A 15,901-nucleotide genomic window follows, 5' to 3' on the forward strand; every position below is an offset into this window, starting at 1 on the left:
CTTGAACTAGGGAGTCGGAGGTTGCAGTGAGCCGAGATTGTGCCACTGCACTCCAGCCTGGCGACAGAGCAAGACTCCGTCCCAAAAAAAAAAAAAAAAAAATTCTTGATTGGGAGTTGATTTTATCCAGAAAACCGTTTTAACCTTATAAGTCAAGTGGTTTTACTTTTTTGTTGCCAATTAAATATATGCTAAAATATTACATACTATTTTATTCCTGAGATTCACAGCCAGGTTTTTTACAAAACACTCCTTTATATTGAACATAAGAAAAATTGTTTTCAAGTTATGGTGCTCACCAATTTACCATCTCTTAAACAAAACAAAGTCCTTAATCCAAATAATTCTGTTTCAGGCTACTGGCACAGTTTGCTGCCTATCAGATACACTCTGGCTGCCATATCTTTCTGGTCAGCATAAATGATCCATGCCATTCTTGCTTGAACTTTCCCTTCCACGTATCCACTTCTACATCACTGGAGCATTCACTGGACCAGGAATGTAGACTGGCAAGTCAGTGTGATGTAAGAATCCTAACCTATAAAGTACATCAGTAGACACTTTGTAGCATGTGCCGTTTATTAGGGTTTCCATTAAAAGCATTATATTTCCATACTTTACAACCATAAAAGAGTAAATAATTTCAAAGGATTCCTTGATAGGAGACTTCTGTTTTAAATGGAACTTGGAAATATCTGGGAAATCACTGGAATAAATGTGCTTAATAGACCCAATGCTGTGAAGTTCTTTTTAACTGTTTTCTTAAGCACATAAAAAGATATAACATTTCCTCCAACATTTTTTGAAATACATTTTGGTTTGGGGTTTTCTCTGTAACATTTGCTGTATAAATATTTCTTACAATGCTTTCATTGTTCTTTCTTTCTTTCCTTCATTCTTTCCTTCTTTCTCTTAGTGCTGAGGCTGACTTCTTAACACCAATAGATTCTGACCCCTTTCATTGCTTTAATCTGCGAGATAAATTAGAGCTTAAAATCAGAAAGTACCATTACATGCCACTGAAGAAAACCTGCCGCACTACATGATAAGTTGGAAAACATATACTAAATGTCCCTGTTGAGATATTTCCTTATTTAGAGGAAATTCCATCCATGGGACTAAGAAAATATTTCATCAATCTGGGCTGTGTGAGAAGCCAATACAACATTCTTTTCATGGAAAAGATTAGATCAGGCCAGTTTCAGAATGAAATAATTTTTAAAGATATTCCTAATACCAAACATTTGAGGAACATTTAAGTAGTCCATCATATATTCTCACATTATAATCCAATTGGAATTGTCCAGATCAGCTGCCTTTATGATCCTCATTCTCCAGGAAATTACATCAATTTATCTTTGATTTTGTCTGTGTAGGCACTGCATTAGATAGCACACTTTCTTTTTCCAGGACTGCATTTCTAAGCATCAGCCAAAGTACCTCAACAACACTAGCTGTCAAAGGCAAGATGATGAGTAGATTATATACCTAAGGTGAAACTGTTTGATTATCTAATGGTACCAATTTAGAGGTCTCAGGATGGTGGAGATTAATTTTTTAAACCAAAATGTTAAGCCCTCAATAACAACCCCTGGAACCAAGAAGAGTAAGCATGGAATGTTATCAGGTGGGTTTTCCTGACTTGATGAAGAAGGCATGAGTAATTGATAATAGCAACTACCAGACTTGCATGCCAGACTCTGTGCCGAATTGTTGGCCCATATCATATCATTTAATTCTTACAACCCCTCCTGATCTTTGTTTTACAGATGAGGAAATTGAGACTCAGAGAGGTTGAGTAACTTTCCCAAGGTCACAGAGTTAGTAGTGTACCTAGGATTTTAACCCAAGTCTGGCTGAGTCCAAAGCGTAAGTTCTTAACTGTCATGCCCAATATCCCTCTAGCTTCAGAGTCAGGCAGGGCTAGAGGACAGAGCCCAGAGCCAAACCTAAAAGGAAGGTTGACTTTTAAGGGGTGAAAATGCAGTCACGTCAAGAAGAAAGTTATCCAACACCTGTTCACAGGGCCAAGGCCTCCGCCTGGCAGAGTAGATCTGGTTGGCAGGGAAGGAAAATTGGAGGTACATGAGGAGCATCTTGGATCTGGGAAAAAGACCTAAAGTCTGAGTACTATCAAGTGGGAGAGGAGGAAAAGCTATATGCCTCCCTCTGGTACTGACACAGGCTTAAGCATCTGCATGGTGGAAAGCTGGTGGATTCATCTAGCTCAGATGGCAAGTAAAAAAGGAATGAAGGCAAAGAATGACAATCCAAAGCACGTCTCAAGGTGATCACTGCATGCGGACACTACCTGGGAGAGGCTGGGAAAGGGAGCAAAAGAGGAATCCAGGGGAATTAATCACTTGCCTGCCAAGGAGATGCAGTTCAGAAACCAAAGGGAAAAGCAGGGCTCGCTCCCACAAAGCACTCAATCTCCCAAAAGAAAAAGCATAAATAGAGTCATATTTGCCAATGAAGGTTTCTAAATGTTTAAACTAGCTGGTAACACCGCACAGATGGAGAAACTAATGCTTGCGGAAGTTAATGATTTGTACCGTAGTCACTCAGTGAGTCGGAGATAGAGCAGATGTAAACCCCCAATCTCTGGACTCCCAGATCTGCACATAAACTATCAAAAATACAAACCTTCTAGCCCTGAAATCTGCCCAGCCCTTTTTCGACTGTGTGGTCCCTGTCAACCTTCAACATTGTACTACACAGAAGGGATTTCTTTCCCCTTACACGGTTTCTAAGTCTTGGTTAGCTACATGACTGGGTTTCTGTGTTTTTTCTTTTATTCTTTCATTCATTCTACAAATATTTATTGAATTTTTACTACGCACAAGGCACTGTTCTAGATGCTGGGAACACAGTGGTGAACAAGACAGAGATCTTGCTTTCCTCTAATGCTGATTCTGGGAGGGGCAGGCAGACAATGAACAACAAACAAGAAAATATCAGAATAAAAGTGTTAGACAGAAAACAGAGCAGAGTGACGGGATAGAAAGTAACAGCAGGAAATAACTTAGATTGAGTGGTCAAGAATGGCCTCTTAGGGGAGGAGATTTTGAGCTGAGACCTGAATGCCCCAAAAAAGCCAGCCACATGAAGATGGGAGAAAAGCAGATTTTTCAATCAAAATACACACGTATAGATTTCCCAGTTACGCACTCTGTAACCTGTTTTTCCAGCTACTCAAGATAACTTATTAGATTGCCAGTGAATGAAAGTGTCATCCTATGAGGAATAAAGCAACACATTTTATTCTAAATTTTAAAGTTTCATTAGCAAGCTTTGATATTTTGACTATTCATTTTTATTAATCTGAAATTCCCTACTCATTTCACAACAGATTAAGACACAGCAGTCTTATCAGAGGTTAGTACACAAAGGAATTAAGAGGCTCACTGAAGAGCTCAAGGGCATGACAAATGTTTCAGCCAGATTATGCTCAAATTCATCTGCACAATAGATACTACACATTATGTGGTCCACTACCGTCACTACCTTGCCCCATTTTATTCTAACCGGTCTCCCAGATCTCCAGCAAACAAGGTGATCCTTTCAAAAAGAAACTGCAATCATGTCTCTCCACCGCTGACCTCACTCTAAATTACAACATTCTGCAATTGTGGATTGTTATGGGCTGAATTACATCCCCCCAAAATTCAAACATTGAGGCCTGTATTAGTCTATTCTCACGCTGCTAATAAAGACATATCTGAGACTGGGTAATTTATAAAGTTAAGAGGTTTAATTGACTCACACTTCCACACGGCTGGGGAGGCCTCACAATCATGGAGGAAGGCGAGTGAGGAGCAAAGTTACATCTTACGTGGCGGCCGGTAAGAGAGCTTGTATACGGGAACTCCCATTTATAAAATCATCAGATCTCGTGAGACTTATTCACTACCACAAGAACAGGACGGGGGAAACCGCCCACATGATTCAATTATCTCCACCTGGCCCCGCCCTTGACACGTGGGGATTATTACAACTCAAGGTGAGATTTTTGGTGGGGACACAGCCAAACCGTATCAAGGCCCTAAACCCTAATGTGACTATATTGGGAGATTAGGGCCTTTAAGGAGATAATTAAGGCTAAATGAGGTCAAAAGGGAGGGTTCCTATCCAATAGGACAAGTGTCTTTATGAAAAGAAGAGACACCAGAGATCTTTCTCTACATGCTCATAGAGAAAAGGTCGTGGGAAAACACAGCGAGAGGGTGGCCGTCTGAAAGTCAGAAAGAGCTGCCTCACTGGACATCAACTCGGATAGCACCTTATCTAGCACTTCTAGCCACTAGAATTGCGGGAAAATAAATGTCTGTTGTTTAAGCCGCCCAGTCTGTTGCATTGTTATGGTCCCCTGGCAAACACATGCGTGGTTGTTGACCATCTACTCACCTCGCTTTCCTCTGCCTCTCTCCTGCTTTGCTCCCCTCGCCCACTCATTCCAGACACGCTGGTGGCCCTGTTCCCTGCGCCTGAAGGATTCCTCCCAGAATACCCACGGGGATCTCCCTTTCTCCCTCTTCAGGGCTTTGCTCAAACGTCCCTTCCCAGCGAGACTTTCTCTCACCACCTGTATTTAAAATCATGAAACCTCCCCTCCTCCACAGCTCATTCCATTTCCCTCCTCTATTACTCTTCACGGTACTTATCCCCTGTCAATAAATAATAGCCACGTAATTTATTTATTTGGGTGCATTGTTTGCCTCCTCCCACTATGATATAAGCTCCATGAGGGCAGGGAGTGTTGCTGTCCTGTATCCTGTCAGATGAGGACAGAGTAGAGGAGTGTGCAAGTGTGTATGGGAAAGAGAGAGAGACTGAGAGAGAGAGAGGGAAAGACAGAGGGAAAAGATCACCAGTCAGATCAAGATTTTGACCACTGGAGGCAGTTCTTTTGAGCTCTTTGACCCAAATTTACTAGATATGGACTTATAAATGCTAATAACATAACAAAAAATACTATAAATAGTTCACAGTGCAATGAGGAAGTACTATGCCCAATACCTGGCAGAGGGCCTGTTACAAAGGAGAGGTTCAGTGATTATTTTTTGAACCGAATGGTTATTGTCACCATGACCAGAATCTCCATAATCTAGTGACCTGCCCCCACTATTATCATCTGATTATGAGAAAGGGTTTCATCATTTGGAAATGTCACAGGTCATTGGGAGCAGGGTCTTATGTGCTGACAGTGACCAGCATAGTGCCTGACTTGTGGTAGACTCCTGGTAAATATTTGTGGAATTAATTGAATTTTTTTTTACATTTATCGGTTTAACATAAAAGAAATTGCAAAGAATCAGATGAAAAGATGCATAGGGCAAGGCATGTGGAAAGGGACACAGAGCTCCCATGCCTTGTCTGGGTGTGCCCCGTGCCAAGAACCTCCGCATGTTCAGTTATCCAGAAGTGCATCCGATCTCCGTCCTTTGCGGTTTTTACAGTGGCTTCATTACATAGGCATGATTGATGAAATCATTGGCTGTTGGTGATCAACTTGACTTTCAGTCCCTCTCTCCTTCCCAGAGGTTGAAGGGTGGGGCTGAAGTCCCAACCCTCTAATCCTGCCTTGGTCTTTCCTGCGACCAGCCCTCATCCTGAAGCCATCTAAAGGTTGCCAGTCACCAGTCATCTCATTAGCATTCAAAAACACACTTATTACTTTGGAGATTCCAAGGACTTTAGAAGCTGAATGCCAGGAAACAAGGACCCAATATATATCCCATAAAATAACAGTTCACTCCCTATCCTCCAACACAGATCCCTTACATTAAAAAAATGTACAACTCAAATGGTACTGGCAAATTATTGGAATCCCATTTAATCTTTAATAATTAGTCCAGTCCACTCTTATGTCATGTGAATATGTCTCTCAGGGCAAGGCCACTCAGGTTTGCAGGCTTCCCATTCAATCTTGTCAGGGTCCAAGAGCAAGAGTAGTCTCAGCAAACATAGAGCTTTACCCTTTCTGGCATCTGGCATAGTTGAGCTGAAAGACAATGTCATCTCTTGCTCTGAGCCTCTTTGGAAGTGTTGATATAATATTGGATTTCTCTTATCACATACCATTTATTCATTTCTTTTTTTATATGACCTTATTTGAAGATATTATTCATTTCTTTAACCTCATATACTATTTCTCCTTCTCTTCATTTATACCTAAACTTTTCCGCCTTTGCTAACATAGCAGAAAATCTGACAGGACAAAAATACGTAGACACTACTCCTTTAGATGTTAATTTAAAGTAACTTTTCAATACTGCCCATTATCCTAATAATCCTTTTAGTAAATAAGCTTTGCTTATTCTGCTTGTCTCTGAGCATAATGTTCAGATTGGTTCACATTAAAAAAGCCACCATATTTTTATCCTTGGGAATAAGAAAACAGAATTTCTTACATGGTAGAAAGGAAAAACGTCACTACAAAATGTAATTATAGCATTTTACAATATGCATCGCACAAACTGTATAAAACACACAAAGTACATCTACTAAAACTTTGTTCTAAAACAATTTTTTAAGTGAGCTAGTTTTTAATGCAGTCGAGATTACTGAGTTAAAAAAAGATTGAGAAGGATTGAGAAGGAGCTTTGCATAAACAAAAACTCTATCTGCAAATAATTATTCCTTAATTAATCCTAAGAGCTGGGGTAGCTTTCCTTTGTTTATTAGCTTTTTTTTGTTTTTTAATGTAAGTGATTTTCTTAGGGTAGAAAGTTTGGTATCAGAACTGGCTGTGTTGTATATACGGTAGTCACTTTTCAGATATTTTCCTGTCTGTTGGTTTAGGGGCTCTTTCTCCACACCCACCCTCAAGACTCCCTCTATCTCCACCTAGCCTCTGAATATCTCCACCAAAGAGCAAATCAGTTGACTGAAGGTAAGTAAAAATTACATGGGGTTGGTAGTTAAAACTATTGACCAGGCTGGGCATGGTGGCTCATGCCTGTAATCCCAGCACTTTGGGAGGCTGAGGCGGGCAGATCACCTGAGGTCAGGAGTTTGAGACCAGCCTGGCCAATATGGTAAAACCCCGTATCTACTAAAAATACAAAAAATAACTAGCTGGGCACGGTGGCGGGTGCCTGTAGTCCCAGCTACTCAGGAGGCTGAAGCAGGAGAATCACTTGAACCTGGGAGGCGGAGGTTGCAGTGAGCCGAGATCACGCCACTGCATTCCAGCCTGGGCAACAGAGCGAGACTCCATCTAACAATAATAACAATAAAGCTATTGACCAAAATTTTTATGCTCTGAGATTTCTCTGTGAATTTGCATGAACCCGGGAGCCTAGCCCATTAAACTGACTAACTGAATTATATGACTATCTACATCTTTTCAGAGGGTAGAGTGATTTCTTCCTCAATCTAATAAAATTTATATTACTATATCCTTAACCCATAAGTGGGTATGTTGAGTACAACTTTAAAATTTTTTTTTACTTTGAGAGATTGCATGTTTAGGTTTTAATGTGTTTCTTGTTTTGTTTATTGTTTAGGCAAAGTCAAAAAACTAACCTTATCGGTCTGGCATTTGTTTAAATTTTTATTTGGCACAGCAAACATTATTCAGTGCTGTGTTAGTATTAAAATATGAGAAACACCAGGACAAAAATACATAGACACTCCTCCATTAGATGTTAATTTTAAGCAGCAGAAAAAGCCAAATTCTGCATTCAGTATGCAGAGAAATAAGGAAAAGAAGTAACAGAAAGAGGTTAGTGTGGGCTGAGACCACTTGAGGGCATTTGAGCACCTTTGCATTCCATGCTAGTAAAGTGACAGAAGTTAGAAAGTTGGCCTATCTTTGAAGATCAACGTATATATATATAGATATATGAATAGAGGAGATACATTTTATATCTGCTCCAGAACTCATTTTGGATTTTTTTCAACATCCTTCTGACAACATCCTTCCAAAAGAGATCAAAATTGAAACTATTAGTAAATAATAAAATTAAGTCAATAGGTTATTAAATACCACATCCAAGTTATCAAAAATTGAAGTACAGAGTTAAAAAGGAAAAAGTATACTACGTACAATGAGATTATATGAGTCTCCAGACCCCCATTTCTGCAAAAAGCTCATCAAATATTCATAAATCTAAGTAACTTCCCAGTAGGACATCTCCCAAACAAAGTGTAGGTGAACACAGAAAGCTGAAATACATAAAAACAGAATTTGGGTGTCTACTTTGACTGTCTGGAATTTGTTAGGAAGCAGAAATGCCACCAAAATGGAAATTGCACACAGGGAAAAAATCCCACTGTGCTTTTATCCAGCTAGGTTGGAAATGATGTAATAAATGCACCATAATTTATGTACATAAATGTGTGGGTAACTCGTCCAGGGAGTGGCAAGTGCAGAATTTTAGTGGAAAAAAATAGTGTACATCAAAGAAATTTGACCAGCGGCCAACAACCATTAATCTCTTCATGAACTCTTAAATATGTAGATGCCAAATAAAACTTGTCATTTTATTCCATCTCTCAAAGCAATACATTCTTATTTATGAAGTTATGAGAGGACATAACATTATACCTTATTTGACATACAACACACACAGAGCATACAGCAACCTTGAGAAGATTTCCTTCATAAAAATGAGAACATTGATAAATCAACAGCCATACACCTCAAGGATAATGGTTTAAGTCTGACCATAGTCCTCAAACTTAATGTGATTGTGATCTTCATTCATCTTCCCATAGTCAGCAGCCCACATCACAGAAACCACTGTATGTGATACATCACCACCAGCCAGCTTGCTAACCAGGACAGACTTCAAATAAAGATAGCATTGAATTCTTTCAGATGTGGAGGCATGAGAGAAAATATCAGAATTAAAGTCAAATACTTTAAGTATCACACTAAAAGAAAACATTTGTGTAGCTGTCCAGAAAACCTATGAGTTGTTGGCTGTAGTTCCCACAGAACTATGGCATTCCGTGTGTGGACATTGTTAAGTGATAAACCTTTCCATTGATGTGGCTTTGCCAGAAGCCACTTAGCATGCTTCAAATTCATAGCTTGATAGGTTTCCATGGAGAGCTTCCTTTAAAGGTATTTCTTTTTTTGGATTTCTACAGTTCTGTATCTTATACACCTCAGCAATATAACATAATGTGTTACTTATTACGATTTTTGAAATGAATAACCAATATTTCCCACCTTGAAATATACTTCAGCAAAGTCTAGATCAAAACATTTCTGTTTATCGGGACATGGATTCAAGAAGTCTTGCAGATAATAATTTAAAATATATGCAAGTAATGGTAGAGTTATATGATTGTCTTTCCCACTGCAACCTCAATAAATATTTATAATGGAGTGTGTGTGGGGTGGGGTGTAGAGGGAGAGAGGGAGAAAAAAAAAGAGAGAGAGTCGGTCAGATCAATATTTTGCTACTTGAAAACATACAAATAGCCAGTAGGCTTATGAAAAATGCTCAATATCAGTAATTATCAGGGAAATGAAAATTAAAATGACAATGAGCTCCCATCTTATCCCTGTTAGAACAGCTATTATCAAAAAGACAAAAGATAAAAAATGTTGGCACAGATGTAGAGAAAAGGGAACGCTTCTACACTGTTGGTAGAAATGTAAGTTAGTATAGCCATTGTGGAAAATAGTGTGGAGGCACCTCAAAAAAACAAAAATAGAATTTGCATATCATCCAGCAATCTCACTTCTGGGTATATAACCAAAGGAAGTGAAATCAGCACCTCAGAGTGATATCTGTGCCCTCATGTTCATTGCAGCAGTATTCACAATAGCCAAGATATGGAATCAACATAAATGTCCATCAACAGATGAATGAATTAAAAAATGTAGTGGAATACCATTCAACTTTTAAAAAGAAGGAAATTCTGTCATTTGCAATAACATGGATGAATTTGGAGAACATTGTGCTAAGTGAAATCAGACAGGCGCAAAAAAACAAATACCACAAGATCTCACTTATATGTGGAATCTGAAAAAACCAAACTCGTGGACATAGAGGGTAGAATGGTGATTACCAGAGGCTGAGGGGCAGGGTGGGGAGAATAGAATGGGGAGATGCTGGTGAAAGAAGACAAAGTTTCAGTTATACAGGAGCAATAAGTTTCGAGATCTGTTACACAGCATGGTAACCAGTTAATAATGTATCACATGTTTCAAAATTGCTTTAAAAAGTAGATTGTAAATGTTCTCACTACATAAAAATAGTAACTATGTAAGGTGATAAAAATGTTAATTAGCTTGATATAATCATGCTACAATGTTTTTATATATCAAAACATCACATTGTACCCCATAAATATATACAATTATTATTTCTCAATTCAAAATAAAAATTTGAGTTAAGAAAAGATTTTACTCTGGCTGAACTTACAAATGTGAATGAAATAAAATAACAAAGAAAGAGTTCAAAGTACAATGAAGAGGTTCTACTGCCCAGCACCTGGAAGAAGACCTCTCACAAAGTAGAAGTTCAACAAATACTTTTTAACAAAATAGTTGTTGTTAACATAAACCATCATCTACATAATCTAGTGACACCCTGCCAGTTACCATCATCCGATTATGAAAAAGATTTTCATCATATATAGAAACTTCCCAGGTCAGCAAGGGCAGGTCTTATGTGCTGACCCAGGCCTGCTCATAGCAACCACCCCTGCTGGTCTTGAGAAATAATTTGCTCATCTTCTCCAAAATGGTCCAAAAGTTAATACCTTGTAAGAAATGTTATGAGATAAATAATTCTCGCCTGATGTTTCCATTTGCCCAGAGTCAGAGTACATAACCTAATCCCAAGACTCATAAAACACATGAAAATTAGACCTGTAGTGAGACCACGAGGCATCAGAATCCATGATCATCCTTCCAAGTTCAGACGATGCTGTAGCATCAACCCACACACAATGTTTGCTTTGTAGGTCTGTATTTTCCAGGAAGCAAAAGGAACAGGAAACCAACGAAATCAGCATCGTTGACCAATTATTCAGGGCTAGTCCTTGCTCTCTTTCTCTTGGTTAGTGGCTATTTCTGGCAGTTCCTAAAACCGAGGCAGCCAATGTCATCACTGTGGAAATATGGATTGTGAGTGGCACTTAGAGAGCAACCAGCTGGGGGCTATATATTAACAAGTGCAGGAATGGGAGCAGAAACAGTGTAACAGTGTACAGAGACCCAGAATGTGCCAAAAGATGGCAAATCACCCCCTGGGGTCCAAAACAGATCCAACTGAGAGACAGAGAGAATGATTGTCTTCTCCACAAAACTGCCTCTCACAGAGCACAGAACCCTTTAGATTTATGCATGTGTTTTGACAAAACTGGATGGTTTCTATCATCTAGGAACACTGGAAGGGTCCCATTGGGAGGCAAACAATTTAAATAGGTCAACTTTTTTTAAAATGTTATTATTATTATACTTCAAGTTTTAGGCTACATGTGCACAACGTGCAGGTTTGTTACATATGTATACATGTGCCATGTTGGTGTGCTGCACCCAACATTTAAGAAGTTTCAGCATCCCAAGGTGTCCGAAGTCACACACCAACACCAAACCTTTGTGCACCTGGATGCTACATGCCACCCAAAAAGGTCCCCTACTCATCTCTCACATTCTGTCCCAGCCTCTAATTCAGCCATCAGAGAGCCAGCTCCTCTCGCTGGCCACAATAAAGCCAATTCATGTCAGTTTATTGCTCTTCAATGGATGTTAGTTCCATTTTTTAATTACATGTTTATGTATGTGAATGCTTTCCATATTCACTACCCAGAATTTACTTACTCAGCAATTTCTTAAGATTCCAAGCGTGTAGACCATTGAATTCACATGGTTTGATTACTGAGTAATTCTTAAAGTCTCTTTACTGGAGTGTGACATTTATCTAAAGTCAAATCTAGAAAGAAAAAAATATATGTGATGGTGATAAACTACTATTGAAACAGAATCCTAACATGAGATGTTAAACAATAGAGCATTGTAAATAATACCCTCCCCAAAAGGTTCTCTGTGATAGCCGCAGCTAAGGAAAACATATGATAACAATAATATGATTTCCATAACCCAACAGTCCTTTCACCACTTGTTCCATGTGGGGATGATATGCAATAGCTCTGCTCTGCATTTTTTTTTGTTAAAAAATAAATTCTTTCTCACAAATAATAAATTTATAGCCAGGGAATTTCTTTATGACTTAAGCTTTCATTTCTTTAACTTACTGCTTTTAGGGACATAAATTCTATTAGCCTCTGTGTGGAAAGTTCGTTAGGGCAACTTGAGATCAGTGGGAATTGGTAAAAGTCTTATGGTTTAAGATGAAAACATGCAATTCACTTAGAGTCTTTTCAGTGCTCTACAATATTCCTGGCCATTTCAACCCAATATGTGAATTCAAACTACTTCAGTCAACATTAAATTAGGCAATGGTCTACATTAATTCATTACATTTGAGTAAAGAAAGATGAGCTGAAAAAAAAAATAACATGGCATGCAAGAATGTGTATGTCATGTCAACCAGCTGAATATGCGTTTCAGAATAGCATACCCTTATTTACATTTTAGAAACGGTTTCATTCTTAAAACTATTTGTGTTAAAATCAATTCATTCTTCCAGTGCTTGAATACAAATAGGGCCCATATGATAACAGAGATAATCCATGTATATAGTTTATTTTACTTAAGCAAACACTTCAGTGATTTTTTAAAAATCAACACTGTCCAGGCAATTAAATGTTTTCTTTAAAAGAAATTATTTGAAAAATACTGGAATTTATCTTGTTGTCTATACTTCAATAGTAAGTTAATAACTTTGAACTTAAAAAATATAAACTGTTATCCCTTTCCTTTTGTTTAGGGACCTTTTCTTTATAGAACATCTACACTGGTACTATGCAAACGGTGTTCCCTGGATGGTGCTGGCCCTGGGTGGATTGGCACCACACTGCAATGAGTTGAGCAAAACTGTGAGTGAGCACTTAGAAACTTTTCTAGTCATCTGACATGAAATTTTTTTGTCTTTGTTTTTTTTTTTTTTTTTTTGAGACGGAGTCTCGCTCTGTTACCCAGGCCAGAGTACAGTGGCATGATCTCTGCCCACTGCAACCTCGGCCTCCCAGGTTCAAGTAATTCTCCTGTCCCAGCCTTCTGAGTAGCTGGGACTACAGGCAGACACCCTCACGCCTGGCTAATTTTTGTATTTTTACTGGAGATGGGGTTTCACCATATTGGTCAGGCTGGTCTTGAACTCCTGACCTCAGGTGATCCACCTGCCTCGGCCTCCCAAAGTGCTGGGATTACAGGCGTGAGCCACTGTGCCTGGCCTGTCTTTTGAATCTGATATTAAATATGAGAGGCTTGCATTTTGTATGATTTGGGGTGTTTTTAAATTTGATTTTTCTAGAAATACATTTTTGTTACATTTGATTAAAACACCAGTTTGTGGCTGATTGGACACTAAAAAACTGGTCCTTTGCCACAGATAGTTTGAGAAGCTTGAGTCTAAACTATAAAGTGATCTGGATGGTCAGGTAACTGTTTTGTGAATTAAATGTACATTACACACACACACACACACACACACACACACACACACACACCTTATCTATGTAACAGAACAGCCAACTCAGCAGAAACAAAGTTCAAAGCTCTGTAAACTCATTTCCTCAGTATCTCCAGATGTGCCACAGCTGAGGGAGTGTTCAGAAATAGGAATGGTTTGATTACATGATTGAAGAAAATGGATTTGTTATGTCTTGATCCTTTTTCTTTCTTCCTTCCCCTCTCCTTTCCTTCTCCCTTCCTTCCTCTCCATCTCTTCCCTCCCTCCTCCCTTTCTTTCTTCCCTTCTTTCCTCCCTTCCTCTTTTCCTTCCTTCCCTCCCTTCTTTTCTTCTTTTTCCTTTCCTATATTATCTTATTCTCTGTCTCTAAAGAGAGAGTTAAACCAAGAGCCCACAATCACACACATCAACAAACTACATGAGTCAAATTCACTGAGGAAGAGGAAGGAGAAAAAGAGGTTAGGGATATATGGAGAAGCAAAAGTATGGCTCAGAAATGCAGGTACATTAGGATCTAGAGACAAGTACCTACATCAAACAAAAGAAATGTTGCTTTATGAATTCCCAGAGAATATATTTTTTCTGAATTAAACTTACCTGTTATTAATATATTTTAATTCTCTAGAAAAGGAATTTTTAAATCTGAGTTTCTGAAGAACTCTTCTTGGTTGCTCCCCCATGAAAATCCAAAGGAATTTCTTCTAAAAGTCATTAATGAACATTCCTTTAGATGTTTTGGGGAAGAGAACTGGTGAAGCCATTTCCCCTCTGCTCCCCCTTCACCCTAGCTGAAGTGTTGCAGACCACAGGACTTTGCTTGGGCCCAAATCATTTCTCCCAGACCTTGAAATACGGGTGGTGAAAAACAGGATGCCAAAACAACCATATTTCCTCCCCTCATGCTGCCCTTTTACATGTACTCAAGACAATGCAGGTTTATTCTGCCTCACCTGTGTCTAATGTTAGACGCATGCCCCAGAATGTCGGAAAACTTTTGTGTTTCATTTTACAATAAAAGAAATGTACTACCCAAGCTCTCAAGAAAACACAAAGAAATGAACCTGTATCCCTTAAGCTTTGCAATTCATTTGTCTTCTTTGTTGGTTCTCGAAACTGAAATCCCTGGGTTGGGGTTTTATACTACAATTTTATCTTCTACACTTTTCTTTACTTCCCCCTTCACTCTACCCCCGCTATCCCCCCACTCCCTAGGGGCTTTGGCTTCAAATCAAAACAGCTTTCAAGTGGCCAGGACCAAGTTCCAAAGCTTCTATGTTTCCTACAGATTTTCCTTCTTTCCCAGATTTTTCTAAGCCCCACTCTTTGTAGGAAGGCATGCACCTCCAGATAGGGTCCTGACTGTAAGCATTGTGCTTGGGCGCCCATCCCAACTGCAGAAGTTTATTTGAAGTATGTTACTCTTTGCCTGCTTCTTAACTTGAGGCCCAATAGTCTTACAATGTCATTTTTTTCCCCTACTGTAAATCAAGGGACAGCTGTCTTTGGACTAAATTCCAAATAGTTGGTCTGGAAATGAACTTCTCAGTGGGTCCCTCCTCCATTCTGGCTGACATTTCCCCATTAATTTCTTTTTCTCTTTCATCCATTCATTGGCTGATGAGTCTATAAATACACCTCATCTGCTTTTACTTTGCTTTTTAAGAATAAACTGATACCAAACACACTGTCTTAATTACATCCACAGGCAAAGCATAACGAGTTTAAATGTTGTCACAATATAGTTTAAAAACTTGACATGGTTCATTATGCTAGCTGTGATAAAACTGGGAAATGAAAACCTTAATTTGGACGTGTAAATGAGTAATTCATCTGAAAAGGTATTTTTAACATTAATAAATGAGAATACCTAGAAACCTACTAAGCAAAGGAAGGGAGTTGAACAGGAAACCGATAAGTAGATTGGTAAAGAAGCAAGGAAACCCGGCCTCCATTCCTCTTGGGCACAACACCTCTAAAATTAGGCAAGTCAGCCCTCCCAAATTCAGACCAGACCTGGGAGAACATTGTTCCTCATTCTGTTCTTGAGCATTCACATTATGAGGTGGCTGCTGATTCATGAGGATCTGAATTCTAGGTGCACATCAGGAAGGAAGGCTCAGGAAAATTCTGATTTATGCCCAGAAGACAGTAGGTTTTGGAAAACTCTACTTTTAAGATGAAAACAAGATTAAAGGGAAGGAGAAGGTAACACTCATACGTTCTTGATATAAAATTACTTCTTTTAAAACCTTTGGTTCTGATGATATGGCTGATAACTTTCCAATAACAGTAGCCCACTGGGATAAATTAACATTCTGAATTTTGTGAAGCAATCT

General features: G+C 38.8%; 1 long non-coding RNA gene across 1 annotated transcript; it reads right to left on the reverse strand.

Annotated features, from left to right (window-relative positions):
* Positions 1 to 10,920: 10,920 nt before the first annotated feature.
* On the reverse strand, positions 10,921 to 14,268 carry LOC115936458 (uncharacterized). The gene is made up of 3 exons (XR_004071931.1): positions 14,163 to 14,268; positions 11,792 to 11,903; positions 10,921 to 11,078 (listed from the first exon to the last, which is right to left on the reverse strand). It is a non-coding gene; the product is annotated as an uncharacterized lncRNA (long non-coding RNA).
* Between the last annotated feature and the right edge of the window lie 1,633 nt (positions 14,269 to 15,901).

Source organism: Gorilla gorilla, chromosome 10, assembly GCF_029281585.2.
Source record: "Gorilla gorilla gorilla isolate KB3781 chromosome 10, NHGRI_mGorGor1-v2.1_pri, whole genome shotgun sequence".
NCBI lineage: Eukaryota > Metazoa > Chordata > Mammalia > Primates > Hominidae > Gorilla > Gorilla gorilla.